Source organism: Triturus cristatus, chromosome 9, assembly GCF_964204655.1.
Source record: "Triturus cristatus chromosome 9, aTriCri1.1, whole genome shotgun sequence".
In the NCBI taxonomy this organism is placed as follows: domain Eukaryota; kingdom Metazoa; phylum Chordata; class Amphibia; order Caudata; family Salamandridae; genus Triturus; species Triturus cristatus.
Window position 1 is genome coordinate 928,062,585 of NC_140592.1, and position 14,868 is coordinate 928,077,452.

The window sequence follows — 14,868 nt, forward strand, 5'->3', positions numbered from 1 at the left end:
CCACTGCATGTTTGACAAGGGAGCGGCAGTTGAGAAGGAACATTTTACATTTTTTCTCCTCCAATAAGGATTCATGTCCGCCTTGGCGGTGATCAGTTCCATAGCCGCAATGAGAGCATCGTGGGGAGGGCGAGTCACAGTCCATAGAGTGTAGGCAATTATGCGGTACCTCTATTTTCAAATTCATGAGTTGATCATGTGAGTAGATCGTTTTTATAGTCTTAGAACTAGCAGGGGTCCTGGCCCTTTGTCCCGTTCGGGCGCGGACGGGCGCAGACGGGTTTGCCTTAAGCGCGCCTTCGGAGCGCTCGCGGCGCGCCCGCTGCGCGCGTCCGCTGCGCGTTCGGGTCATTGGCTCCTAATGAGCCCGAGTACGCGAGGTCACGTGGGGGGGTGAGGCAGGTTGCAATCAACTAGAACGGTGACCTACACCGCAATTGTCAGCCCTAGAGGAGCATTGAACACAGCTCCGGTACAATCAAATTAAAAACGTATGATGCGGCGAAAATTCTGAATTAAAAGAGTTCCCCTCCGTTTAGATTTCCCCAGCAAGTTCCAACAATTCCCACACAATACTAACAGTAAGGCGTCCGCTGCGCATTCGCGTCCTCTACTCCTAATGAGCCCGAGTACGTGGGGTCATGTGGGGGGTGAGGCAGGTTGCAATCAACTAGAACGGTGACCTACACCGCAATTGTCAGCCCTAGAGGAGCATTGAACACAGCTCCGGTTACAATCAAATTTAAAAAAACGCATGATGTGGCGAAAATTCTGAATTAAAAGAGTTCCCCTCCATTTAGATTTCCCCAGCAAGTTCCAACAATTCCCACACAATACTAACAGTAAGGCATCCGCTAGGTATGCCCTAGACACCCCCCCCCCATCACTGATGCCCTATGTGGAACAGCGAACCATTGTTAGCCATTATTACTGTATTAGTAGGCTGCAAGCACATATTATGTATTGATTTAATGGTCACTCTTTTACATCTTTGATAAAACCTTGTTTTTATGTCACAAAAAGTCACAACCTCGAAATATAGGTTTCATAATCACTTGGGACACCATGCACTAGATTTAAAGTAATGTGATTACATTATATAAAACAAAATATTTTCATACAAAATTTGTGTTATATGCCTCTTCTCTTTCAGACATCTCTTTTCCTTTGATGATTGTGATTGTGCTATTATATACTAAGTATCATTTGCTGATTGTCCACTGGAACCGTTGTTGTCTGTAAAACTATGTATAACAACAGTTGTGGGCAAGACCAGCCATGCCCACTCAGCTCCTCGCACATCTATATTGGGATTGCCACACTAACTATGACCACATAGCTGTGTTTCCGCAAATCATTGTACATTGTTTTTTGGTTGCTTGCCTACAGACTCTCCAATATCCAATGAGTGTTCTGCTATGAACACATGAGGCCTTTTTTCTTTTTATCTTTACTTGTCTGCTACACAACATGATGTGATATTGCACAGGATTGTTCCAAGTACTAAATATCTTCTTCTTTCTGTGTATAAATCCAGAATGAATGTATCTTTTGTGAGATTTAATACAATTCCAATGAAGAAATGTTAAAAAAATAAAATAAAATCTCTAGCTACCCTCCTTGGATTTTTGTCATTTTGGTCTTATTTTACTAATAACATGTTCCTCTTTATTCTAAAATTGGTTGTGGGTTTTTATTGTGTTTGGTGTGACTTTTTCTACTCTTTATGCACTGCTTAAAAACTTTACACATTGACTTTGATTTAAGCCTGACCGTTTTGTGTCATGTTACAAGGGATTGAGCACAGGTTTATTTTATTTAATGTGTGGTTGCTTCATGCTTTGAGGTGAACACCCCAAATAATAATCCACTTTCCTGTACTGACCAAAACAGGCCCAAACGGAAGATGGGACAGGAATTTGCCTTGCCTGAAAGCCACTGGTGGAGGAATTAAAAGGGCATAGAGAATGCCAATCACTGTAAGCATGAAAGAGGGAAGGTGGGAGATATCAAAATTGTCATGGCATGGTTACCTGATGATGTGTGCCAATGAGCAAACTAACCAGGCCCTGCTCTCAAGTTGGGAGGCTGATCGGGGAAATGGAGCCAAAGGGCTAGCAACATGGAGGACTCCTGTGAGAAATAAAGCAGGTTGTTTAGAAATAAACATTAAACCATAAGTGTACCACATGGAAATACACTTTTCATCATAGTTTTATCACTTCACTATCACATGGAAATACACTTTTCAACATAGTTTCATCACTTCACTACATTCTGTTTCCTTATCCATTAAAATATGTGATGGCAAATAAGCAGAAGTAGTAGAACTGGGTTCCCTCAGAAAAAATCAAGGTCACCAAATAATTGGTTCGATCACACTTACCACATGAACCACTAGGTGCCTCACTGACACATTAGGCATCATTGATAGCAAAAGCCAGCTGAGGGATATCTCTCTCAAGTGCTATCTCTTAAAGTAAAGATTGTGGCCACTGGGACTGAAGCCTGTATTCATGGTAAATGAGGGGAAGAATCAAGAGGGCAGAGGGACTTAATAATTCGAATGGTTGAGTTACAGCACGTTGAAAGGGGAGAAAAAGGGTCTCCTTTACTGTGAAGTGAGAGAAAGGAGAGGCAGCTGAAGAAGAAACAAGCCTTCTCTCTATGGTGCCTGATAGAAATGTAAATGTGTGCATTTGGTTCATTGCCAAATCTGAATGCTGCTTGGGAGCAAGTATAGGTTTTGATTGATTGATAGAATCTGAATTTGTCCTTTCAAAGGAAACCTTTAAAAAAGGATTGCATCAGCTACGATCAGTACATTACTAAACAAATTACTTTTGAAAGCACTGTAAATGTAAACCAAATAGTTTTGCACATTTTGTGACAGCCTATGTGCAACCTAACTTATACCGTGTGTAATATGTGCTTAAAACATATGACTTATGTGGTTCACTATGCTCTCTGTCAGAGACATGGATCTCTCATCAAAATAAATAAATGCCACTATTTCCCCACTGCACCGTCCAGGATTCAAATCAATGGCCGTCTGGGTAACCTACTGATACCTGAAATGATCGCATGAACCAACTGAACTGTCCTACTAGAAAAATGCATTTCTCAGATAAATTTTAAGTTGGATTTATTTTTCATCTGAGGAGTGTGCATTATATTTTAGGTGCAGTTAGCTGTAGGTCAGAGGGTAACAAAATATTTACAGAATATATTTTTCTTTTACCTACGCCTCTGACACTGCCCCACGCTATAAATTGGTGCAATTCACCATAACTGATAAATGCTATTTTTGGGGATTTTGAGTTACAAATGAGATGGCATGAACCGATTTTTAAGGAAATATGTAGGTTCTATGTTACTTGAAAACACACCTTATTTTGTGACATGAGAAAACACCCATGTCTATTTACCAATGTATCTGTAAATAAATGTATACCTAGAGATACATGATCAAACATGTTTTTCCTGTAGATTAATCTAATAAACCAAACTTGACAGAGTCCCTGTTGATTATTCTGTAATATAAAGAAACTGGCGCTCATTATGAGGCTTCTAAAAAAAAACAGAATGGAATTTCCCCCAGCAATACCAATACCATATGGATCAAGTTTAGCCAGATGAAAGTTGTAAGAAATTGGATTATTGATTGATGTGTGTGAGAACCCTTCTCAAGCAAAAACAATAATCCTGAGTGGCACTGCACAAACACAAGTACTGTATCCAACCACCTTATATCAATGTAAGAATTTGGGTTATTAGTTGAGAGGGGTGGAAGCCCCACTCAGTTAGTCAACCATTTTTATTCGGTTCTAAAGAACCATAACAGTCGGCAAGATAAACATTAAAAACACAATAAAATACACAGTGAAAAATCCAAAGAAAAAATTAAATACATTTTGATGCATTTCTTTATGATAAAGTGCCATGTGGTTAAGACAAAACTGAGGAAAAGAAAAACGTCCAAATAGTCCATAAGAAGGGCACAAAGAGTCCGCCAAGTTACCCAGGATGTCTTGACGACTGACTATCAAACAAATTGTCAGTCGATTTTACTTAAATCTACTTGAAACCGTAATGATAAAAACATATCACATGAGGAACACATGCTAAAAAGGGACAACAGCAGATAAAAACCCTTAAGAAAGAAGATCAATCATAAAAAATACATGATAAAGTTAAAAAGGTTAATAGTTAAAATGAAAAAAACTATATTCACAATGTTAAAGTGCTGCAGTGAATGTTAGGCTATTCTAACTCACAGATTTCCCCACAGATAAAACTAATGAAAGCAGAATAACATGGGGGTCATTACGATGGCAGGCGGACTGGAGTCCGCCCGCCATCGTGGTGGGGATCGTGACCACCCGCCATGCATGTGGCGGCCCTACACTACAAATTAGGATGCGACCGCCACCATGGTGGTTGCATCTTGCCATTTTACATTGTGGCGGGTGCTGCTGACTGCAGCACCCGCCGCGATGCCAAAAATGCAAGTTGTGCATTTCACTGCAACACGTGGCAGGCACCACATGGTGCCTGCCACTTAGTGCTGTGAAATGTAGGGGGTACCATGGGTACCCTCCCAGTGCACCCACACCTCCCCCCAACACAGGGGAGGCCCACAGTGGGCCCCAAAACAAATCCCTACCAGCCTTTCCATGGCAGTTTTGCTGCCATGTAAAGGCTGGCTGTAGCCAGCATTTTAATTTGGCAGACGGTGCCTGCTAGGCACTGCCACCATTTTAGCCTAGCTGGGCAGACTGCCAGGCAATTGTACCGATTGTCTGTGGTGGTTCCATGGTGGACGGTCTTTGCGTCCGCCACGGTCACAGTCTGGATCCCCCCGCCATCGTAATGTGGCAGGGGGGAAATTGCGGTCCGATGGCAGAAGGCACGCCACGCACGGCTGGCGGTGGCGGACCTTCTGCCATCATAATGACCCCCATTGTTTTGATTCTAGTTGTAAGAGGCACAATAGACAGGCATTATGACTTCCGGCCCCAAAAGACAGCAGAATAAGTTGAAAACATGACCTTCTAAGTTGGATATAAAAAACACAAACAAATGGGCAAGTGCTTGTTTTGCGTTGCCATCGCAGAGGCAAAGTCGTAAACTGTGAAACCATGAACACTGTTGGGGGTGAGCTACCAAAAAGTGAACCATGCCTAGTCAAAAACAGGTAAGGTAGAAGCCCCAACCAGAAAATAAGCACAATTCTTGTCAGGGTGAAGCACAAAAGTCACAAAATTAACCTGTACTTAGCCCATTGGTATCTATTCATAAAAGTAGTCAGGCCTATCATAGAGGCAATATGTGAAGTATTTATGAAGCACACAACCAGTAATAAAGTGAAAACACAAGAAAAATCCTAAATCAAATTTTAATAAATAAAATGATATTAGAATGAAAAAAATCCAATCAGTAGAACTGGAGATATGCAATTTCAACATCTTAAGTAAAAATAGCACCAAATCACCAACTGGGGTTGTCGACCGTTCCGGTGTGGGAAACGTCATACGTTCAGGCCTGATACAGGGATCAGGTTAGTCCTGCTTTGTGTTGCACCTTATATCCTGGATGAGGGGTCAAGTTGCGTTGAGCGGCATTGGTTCTGATCTGGAGCCGCTAAGCAATGTGTTGTGTCGAGGTGCATCCCGCTGCATCAGTGTCGTAGGAGCTGCTGATCTGGAGCTGTGATGTGAGATCTGGTGTCGTGCGGCGATGTGAGATCCCGCGTTGAGCTGTATTGCGCTGCATTGGTATTGATGGAGCTGCTGATCAGAAGCTGCGATGCGAAGTCTGGTATTAAACTGTATCACACTACGTCAGTGCCAATGAAATGCGAAGTCCAGCTTCAAGCTGCACCAAAGTGGCTGATTCGGTGAGAAGGAGTACACTCTCATGGCAACCAAAGGCTCAGGACCAGGGGGCACCTTTTAGGGATCACAACCCACTCCAGCAAAGGCCAGTTGCAGGTTTCAATGTATTTGGAGCTTGTGATGTCCCCTTAGCTCACACAGGAGGCCAACCAACTAGCCCTTGGAGTCACTCTGATGGTCCTGGGTTCAAGGAGCAGGCCCAGTCTTCCTTCCTCAAGCAGCAGGGCAGCACAGCAATCAGTCCAGGAGTACGTAGTTATACCTGATGCCAGCCTTTGAAGTGGGAGCATTCCTTATATTACTTTCACATCTGATTCTGGAAAGTTTTTCCCTTCCCCTGTCAAGTATCCAAGAAGTCTGGGGTGACAAAAGACTAGTGTCAGGTTCTCTTGTGTGTGTTCTGGAGGCAGCCTTTTGAAATGCAAGTGGGTCGAAGCTCAGCACAAACCATCCAGAGAAGATGGCCCATCCTGTCAACACTTAGTCCCCAGTTCTCACTGTCTGTAAGGAATACACAAAGCCCAACAGCTATGCTATTCACAGGCATGTGGCCCAGGTATCTGGCAGCAGGCACCAAACGGTTACGACAAGAAAATGTAAACTTTATAAAAGTAGCATTTTCAAATTGTGACTTAAAATCCAATTTTACCTTTAAATAGGACTTTACATTACAATTAATTTGAGTGCTAAAACTCTACACTGGCTTTGTTCTTGTGTGAAAGGGTTTGGCTTATGGGGAACCAGATTAGATGCAAACATTATCATGGCTTGGCAGGTATGCTGGGTGGGCCACGCCCCAAAGCAACAAGTGGAGATTGTATGGTCGTGAACTTTAATAACCAGCAAGTGGTAAGGAACCACCTGATGATCTGTAACAACTCGCCCTTCCCTAACTCCAAAATCATTGTCTCCCCGTTAGAAAACATTTATAGACTCATCCCTCAATTCACACTTCGGAACCACCAACAAACCAATAACTGGCGAGAGCCATATCAGCCTTTAGGCCCCCTAATCTCAGAAACACAGGATAAGATAAGCCAATATAGATCTGAGGGAATGTATGAGCTGTCAAGTAGATTCACACCCCTGGCTGATTTAGAGTCCTGTGATTGACTACTTAAGAATGGGAGTTAATTAATATTCCAGAGGCACTGGTCCTTATGATCCAGACAAAGCCAATATTGGGAGGACCAACTGACCAGGAATCTGGTGATATCGAACAAACTAGCATCATAGATACACCGTCCCCTGTAGAAACAACAGAACTTCAGAAGCACGTGGTGCAAATAGCCACATGGAACGTGGCGGGTATTGCTACCAAGCAGTTTTTACTAGAGCAGGCATCAATATGGCAGGATTGAGACATCATCTGTTTCCAGGAAACTTGGGCAACAGATCCCATTTTAATTAAAGGCTATCGATGTTTTCAAAGTAATGCTTTTCCATCACCGGCAGGTAGAGCAAAAGGAGGTTTGCTCACATTAATCTCAAATACTTCAAACGCTAAGGTCATTAATGTCGAATATCCATCATCCAACTTCCATTCCCTAGCCCTAAGAGCAGATTGCCCGCAAGTCTGGCTAATGGTAAATTATTACAAAAATAACTTTGGGGGTAACATGACGGCAACTGTAGACTCCCTGGAGGGTGAATTGACCACGTTTATAGGGGCTTTGCCAGTTAAGGATATTAATATTCTTTGGGCAGGAGATTTTAACGCTCAAACATGCTCTTGGAAACAGCTTAAATAGGCTGCTCACCCCTTGGAATTTAGAAATATGTAACAAAAGAGTTCCAACTGGAGGTGGTCTAGAAAATACTTTTTTCATGGCAACTATGGGTCGATCAATTTCATAGTTGCCTCTGCCCACGCCCATGGCAACATCGCCTACACTATTACGCAACTTTCCAATTTTAGTGACAATGCGATACTGCTGTTTGAGGTTACTGGTGTAGGTGTCTACGAAAGGCAGAAAGATGATGTTCCTAAACTAATTTTAGCCAGACAGAATGGGTTCCAGCCGAAATGGGACAAAATAAATAAAGAGCAAACCATTCATCAGGTTGTAACTAACAAATTAGATCTGATCATGAAGTGCCTAGACCCGAATCAGAATGCTGAATCCGACACCCTAATTCCTAATTTCCTAGAATTACTTTAGGAAATTAAATCATTCTTAACCAGGTGAAATAGAAATAAAAAAAACTGGGAAACTGGTACGTTTGATGATGCTTGTTCCCAGGCCCTACGAGATCTTCATAAGGCCCTTAAGGTATCTCCCAGAGATCAGTCCCTGATTAAGGATTTACACCTGAATTATAAGAAATCAAGGAAGATCAGGGATGTGGAGATGAAAGATAAGGCATGGGAGGACTTAGTAAAAGCAACCACTTCTAATAACAGTAGGGACTTCTGGAATGTGGTGAATGCTCCCTACTTCAAGAATAGCTCAGATAAAATTCTGAACAATCATGTAGCCGTAGATGCCTAGGTGCTGCATTTTGAAGGTATTTTTGGGAGCAAGAACACGATGAGGGAGGATCCCCTTGACTATACGGTATCCCCAAGTGAGTCTCTGATTTGCACGCAGTAAAAACAGCACTGCTTAAGTGTACCCGTGCCAATGCACCCGGCCCGGATGGGGTCCCTATTGACTTTTTTCTGGAACATCAAGAGCTGAAGGCCCCATTGTTAAACATCATATTCAACGAAATCTCAAAGAAGTGACCGCCTCCTTCATGGAAAACAAGTATCATAGTCCCTATACACAAGAAGGGTGATAAATCAAACCCTCAAAACTATCGTCCGATTTCCCTCCTGGATTGTACAGGAAAATTGTTAGATAGTGTCTTATTGAATAGGCTGGAAGAATGGGCGAGAGAAGAAGATGTTCTTATGCGAACCCAGTATGGCTTCCAAAAGGGACGAGGAACGATTCATCAATGCCTAAATCTTAGCATGACCATTGTAAAGTATACCGCAGCCAAGGGAGCGCGTATATACATGGCTTTCATGTATTTATCGGCAGCTTTCGACTGCGTAAGCCAGGTGAAGCTCTGGGCCTACCTGATTATTATAATTAGGGAAATGTACTCTCAGGCGACTGCAAGCATACGGTACTGAAAAAAGGGGGGATGCACAAGATCCTTCCAGATTATGAAGGAGTTAGGCAAGGCTGTGTACTTGCCCCATTCCTCTTTTCGTTATATACAAACGGGGTGAAAGCCGCATTGATAGGATCTACAGCAGACCTTCCAACCATCCCCCCAGTTTTACTACCGATCCTGGCCTATGCGGAAGACGCAGTACTAATAGCCAGGGTGGGAGTTGTGCCTAATAAACGCCTATTCAGGGTACATGTCATCACTGGACTTAAAAGGTAAATCATTCTAAATCATTTGTTATCGTGTCGGGTGCTCCACTCTCGAATAAGTTACTATTGTTTTATATAGGGACAAGGAATTTAGAAATAGTGGAGCCTTTCTCATATTTGAGAGTTTCATTTGATAGCATACACACTTGGGTGCATATGGTAAAGTGCAGGCACTAACAATGGATAGAACTCTGGCTGTAATGGCCTGTTGTTGTAAAAAACTAGGATATAAACCCATAGGGATGTTAAAAAAGATCTACAATGCAAAAACAATCTCTGCAACAACATACGGGGCTGGACTGTGGGGAATGGCACCAATAGGCTCCCTCCAGAAGATAGAGGATGGCTTCTTAAAAAGGGTCACATCTCTTCCCGCTCCGTTTTCTAACTATGTTTGCCATTTAGAACTGGGCCTACCTTACATAACCGACACAGTACAACTTGCTCCGATTATGCTGCGGCATTCAATATGGAGAAGAAATACTGTGGATATCAACCAGGTGATAATAAGAAATCGTTTGACGTTAGACAACGCCCATTCAATTGCTTGTCAGAGTATGTTAAGACCACGTTATACTCCTTAGGCGTTTTTTTTTACCAACTTGAGCTATTGCTCAAAATTCCTCCAAAAGAAACTTACGTCCCTATTTCTGGCCAAGGCTGACTATGAAAGGAAGGAGACTCACCAAACAAAAACAGTAGCGAAACTCTACCATCAGTTATCGCCCATAACTGAAGGTGAATTCGCGTATCTGGAGGGTATAAAAACTTTACAGGACAGATTTATTCTTTTAAGATTTCACACCAATTTAATACCCTTGATGCTCGGCTTTCCAGCCAGAAAGTACTCTTTCAGCGACTTGGTACAGTGTCCCCTGTGACAATTTGTCACTGCAATCTGACCTTCATCTCTTTTTCTTTTGTAAATATTACAAGGACCAGAGATCCAGATTTATTCTTACCCTTCTAAGGCGGCATAATATTAACCAATGTCTAATTGCATTATTTTTCATGAAGAAGCTTTGTGACCCATATGTCTGTTTCTGTGTAGCATCTTTTCTGTGGGCTTGTATGCGTAGAAGACGTCTCTTGTAAGGAAGAAGTGAGCTCTCATTTAAATTATCCCAATTTTTTGAGCTTCCATTGTTAATTGGAAGATTACTTATCCTATTTAGATCGGGGATATTAAAAACACAGACAAACTTATTGTCATTTTTAAAAGTATATTTCTAGATACAATAATTTTTTTCTTAATTGACCATTCATGTTTTTAGTAATCAACTGGCAGAGGGCTGGGTAAGGATTGCTGTATGACCTAGTAATGTATCCATTATATTTTTATGTCTACTTAAACAAAATTGTTATGGTCTCTCTTATTAACTAGTTTGTATAAATTTTACAAAGGATTCCCGAATTGTCTTCTTAAACTTGTATGCTTTTATGATCTATGTCATTCAACTAGATCGAATAAAGTTTTATTGGTATTGGTATTGGATGGAGTGCAAATGTCATTTTCCTACCTGCTCCCAAACTTACGTTATCACTTATGAAGTGTAGTACCGTAACCCGATGTTATCCTATGGGCGAGATAGGCCTTGCAATAGTAGGCAAGCATTTGCAATGCAATAGCTCTCGCATTTGCATGAGTTTGAGCTATTGGCATTGTAAATAACAATGCCTCTTATTTATGTGTTAAGGAAACCTGCAAAGTACAAGGTGCGTGTTTAGGCACAGCTGGCAGGTTTTTAAAACACATAAATAAAGGCATTATTATTTTCAATACCAATGGCTCACCTTCTTGCAAATGCAGGACCTTTTGCAATGCGATCATGAAGGTAATTACTATTAATACCTCAGACATGTTAAATAAATAATTGAGATGGTAAAATAAACTACCTCTAATATCCAGTGGCATTGAGAACACAGCAAGACATTAGAAAAATGCATTTAAAAGTAAAATCAGTCTCTCATATACTTGTCACGTAAAATGTAATGCAGAAGACGTTTATGCTAACAACATTTTTATGTGCTGCAGGATTCCTTATTTTCAAACCCTAGCTTTGTACGACTAAAAAAACGTTGTTAGAGTACGTATTTGTCTAGTTTGCTGGAAGCAGCCTAAGACTACATGAGTGCTTAATCTGAGCTGGTGGTTTTCGGAGCTCACCGGCATTTAATCATCAACAGTGGCTCCTAAGCAGCAGTTAAGGACACATTCATTTTTGATAGGCATGGGGAGATTAAGTGATTGACCCAGAATCAACGGATGTTGAGCCGACGCCGAGACTGTAACCTGGATGCCCATCTCCGAAGATGACAGCTCTGACCATAACCCCACATCCTCTCCTCATTTTCACGGTTGGTAGTTGGTTCTGTTTTAGATGGCGCTAACATGAAAAATGGGCTGGTGGAAGCTGCTTCCTGATGAGAGCCCTGGCAATTATGTTCTTTACAAATTAACCACTGTCCCAGAGAAGTAGCAGCCCGTCCCCTGCCAAAATGGGGGGGGGGGCGGCCAGACCAGAGGAGGAAGGCTGGAAAGAGCTTGAAAACACATTAGGGGTTTGGCCGGCCTGAGACAGTCGGCCAAACGCCTCATGCGCAGTGAAGAGAGTGCCCCCTCTCCCCCACCAGGAGTGTCATCCCCAGGACCCGCCCTCAAGACTCTTCAGAGTCCTGGGGCGGGTCCAGGGGATTAAAATAAAATGATAATAGAGGGCATGGCCAACCGCCGAAGAACATGGCCACATGCTAAGGCAGCTCCTTGACCCTGTACACGTCCTCCCAAATATCCGTAAATTCATCCGTACTCCCGACACCTACTAATGAGCTCCGTACGTTGATGAGTGCTGGGGGACTGTCGCTGGACCCTCCATTGTGGTGGAAAAAGAGCCTGTATCAAGTCGGAGTAGACGCAGCCTTGGAGTGGCAGCAGAGCCCCGGCCTGGGGCATGGCTGTGATGTTTCCAGAGGAGGGAGCAGTGTGCAAGTGGCCAACCAGTCCGCAAGGCAGCCGGAGAACCCAGTGAGACTCCGATCCCACAACGTAGTGCCGAATGAGGTGAGGCAGAAGAAAGAGGAAGACCGCCTCTCATCGATACTCCGGCGGGAAGGGGTCCTCTTCGCCTGTGACGTGCGAGGGCTTAAAATCATTGAAGAGGGCTGAGGGGCTACCACTGGCTGCTCCATCATAGTGGAAGACCAGCCCGTATTGTTGAGATAGTGGAGGTGGACTCCAGAGCGGCCAAGAAGCCCCTACCTTGAATGCAGCAGCGGTGGGCTATCCAGAGAAGCAAGCCGGGAATAGTGTGCAGGAAGACAGACGTCCTTCGAGGTGGCTGGAGAATCCAGTAAGACGCCGGTCCCGCAACGAAAGTGCGGAACGCGGTGGGAAGACATAGGGGGAATGCCACTGGCGGTAAGCAGAAGCGTTCGCTCACGATAAATGAGGGCCTAGAATTGAGCAGGCCAACTGTGCCTCCTCTGTTGTGCCGAGGGAAAAAGACATCGGCGCTAGAAACACTGAGCAGCGTCGCTACATCGTAGCCCCCAGACAGCCAGAAGCAAGATTATTAAAATAGCCCCAGGGTTGCCATTAGAAATGACCAGCCACATTTAATCCCAGTGACTGTAGGCATCTGCGCCAACAAAGCAGTGCCCTGGCTTTTGGCCTGAGGCACTACTAGAAGAAAAGAAGGCACGCAAAGGAACTGACCTGCTAGTACAGTGGTGGAGGGTGGGGAGGAAATGAGGAACCAGGAGAAACCTGACAGGCCGTGCAGGAAGTCTTACTTTCCGGTGGCAGGTGGCAGAGAGTTGCCTGGAGCCCACCCCTCCCCTCTAAAGCCAAGCAGGTATGACCAGGGGTAGAGGAATGAAAAGCACGCTCCAGATGAAGCTTGACAAATATGCCCTCCCCAAGGGGCAGGAAGGTTTGGAACTACCAACATAATGGTAGCAATACAAGGGTTAAAACAGCCCTGGAGGGGCACATAGACAATGTGACGATGGAGATGTCCCTGATATGCGCAAATATCCGTAATATGAGCTCTAGGATCCAGGAGGTGGAGGGCACAATGACTACTCTGCTACAAGACAACAAGACTAACAAGGACCAAGTCGAAGAACTTCAAACAACCACTGCACACCTTGAAGCGAGAATTGAAGATTATGAGGGCAGATCACAACGAAACAACAATATATACATCTTGGGTGTCCCGGAGAGAGTGGAATGAACTGCCACTGATTTATTAGTTGAAGATCTTGTCCTCAAACACCTCCAGCCAAGGGGCCTCTCAAAATTATTTTCAGTAGAAAGAGCATACAGAGTGCCGGGAGGCAGACCCCAGCCTGGCACGCCACCCAGGCCTATCCTCGCTCGTCTCTTCAACTTCAGGGATCATGATGTGGTGTTTGACTCTCCAGAAGAGGGATGGGCTTGGCTGGAAGGATGGCACACGTGGGAGGCTCCTAATCAAAGTTGCACAGAGGGATGCAAACTAGAGACCCATCAGCCCTGTATGGGGGCGTTGCAGTGGCACCAAAGCAAGGGGGCCCCCGTACCAGGTCACCAGTGAAACTGAGGTCGCAACGCTGATTTAAGCCTAATGTCGAATACTAGTTCCCTCAGGTGTTTTGTTAAATTAACAGACCATCCCGGCCTTGTGGCGGGTATGGGGTTCTGGGTGAGTTGTTTAACTGGCCTGAACTGCTATTGAGTATTGGGAAGTGCCAAGAGCCGTAACAACCCATCGACCAGCACTCTGATGTATGAACAGAATAGTCGGGTAATAAGAAATCTATCATGAGGTGGAAGGCTGGAACCACGGAGGTACACAGCCCCTCACAATGGTTCTTAAATGGGAAGGGACGGCAGGCACTCTGCTAAGTTGGGGGAGGCGGGCAGTTGTGGGTCCGTCAGGCAGGGATGCAGGGTAGAGGGTTTGTTTATGGGACAAGGGGTTCAAGATAATTTCTGTGCACTTACAGGGTTTGTGTACTTCCTCATCCAAGTTTGGCTTTACTGCACCACCACCACAAAATGCCACCACCTTGTTCCAAAGCATCTGACTTCTACCTCTTTTCCATTCCCCCCCTCCCAACGGTGGCTGTACTCCCCATTCCAATATCCACAAGAAATCTAACTCACAATCAACACTCCTCATGACCAGCACAAGAATCCCTGAGATTTGCCTTATGTCATGAAATGTGAATGGTTTGGGGGATAAAATTAAGCGTGGTATAGTCCTTTAATTCCTGAAGAGACACTCCCCAGATGTAGTCTTCCCGCAGGAGACCCATCTCCTGGGTAAAACCTGCAGAGCATTGTGCAAGTGGGGCTACAAAATGATGACCCACTAGGGGTTCACCTCGGGATCCAAAGGTACAGGGACACTCCTCAAGAAACAACTCCCACTTATAGTGGAAAAAACCTGGGTCGATAAGGGGGGTACATGCGCAGCACTCACGGGGCAATGGGAAGGCGAAATGATAAACGTAATCTTGCTATATATCCCACCGACACTCCACAACAATGCTCTGCCAGAACTAGGGACACTCATACTGGAACTGCCACTGGATCACCTCCTTTTGGGTGG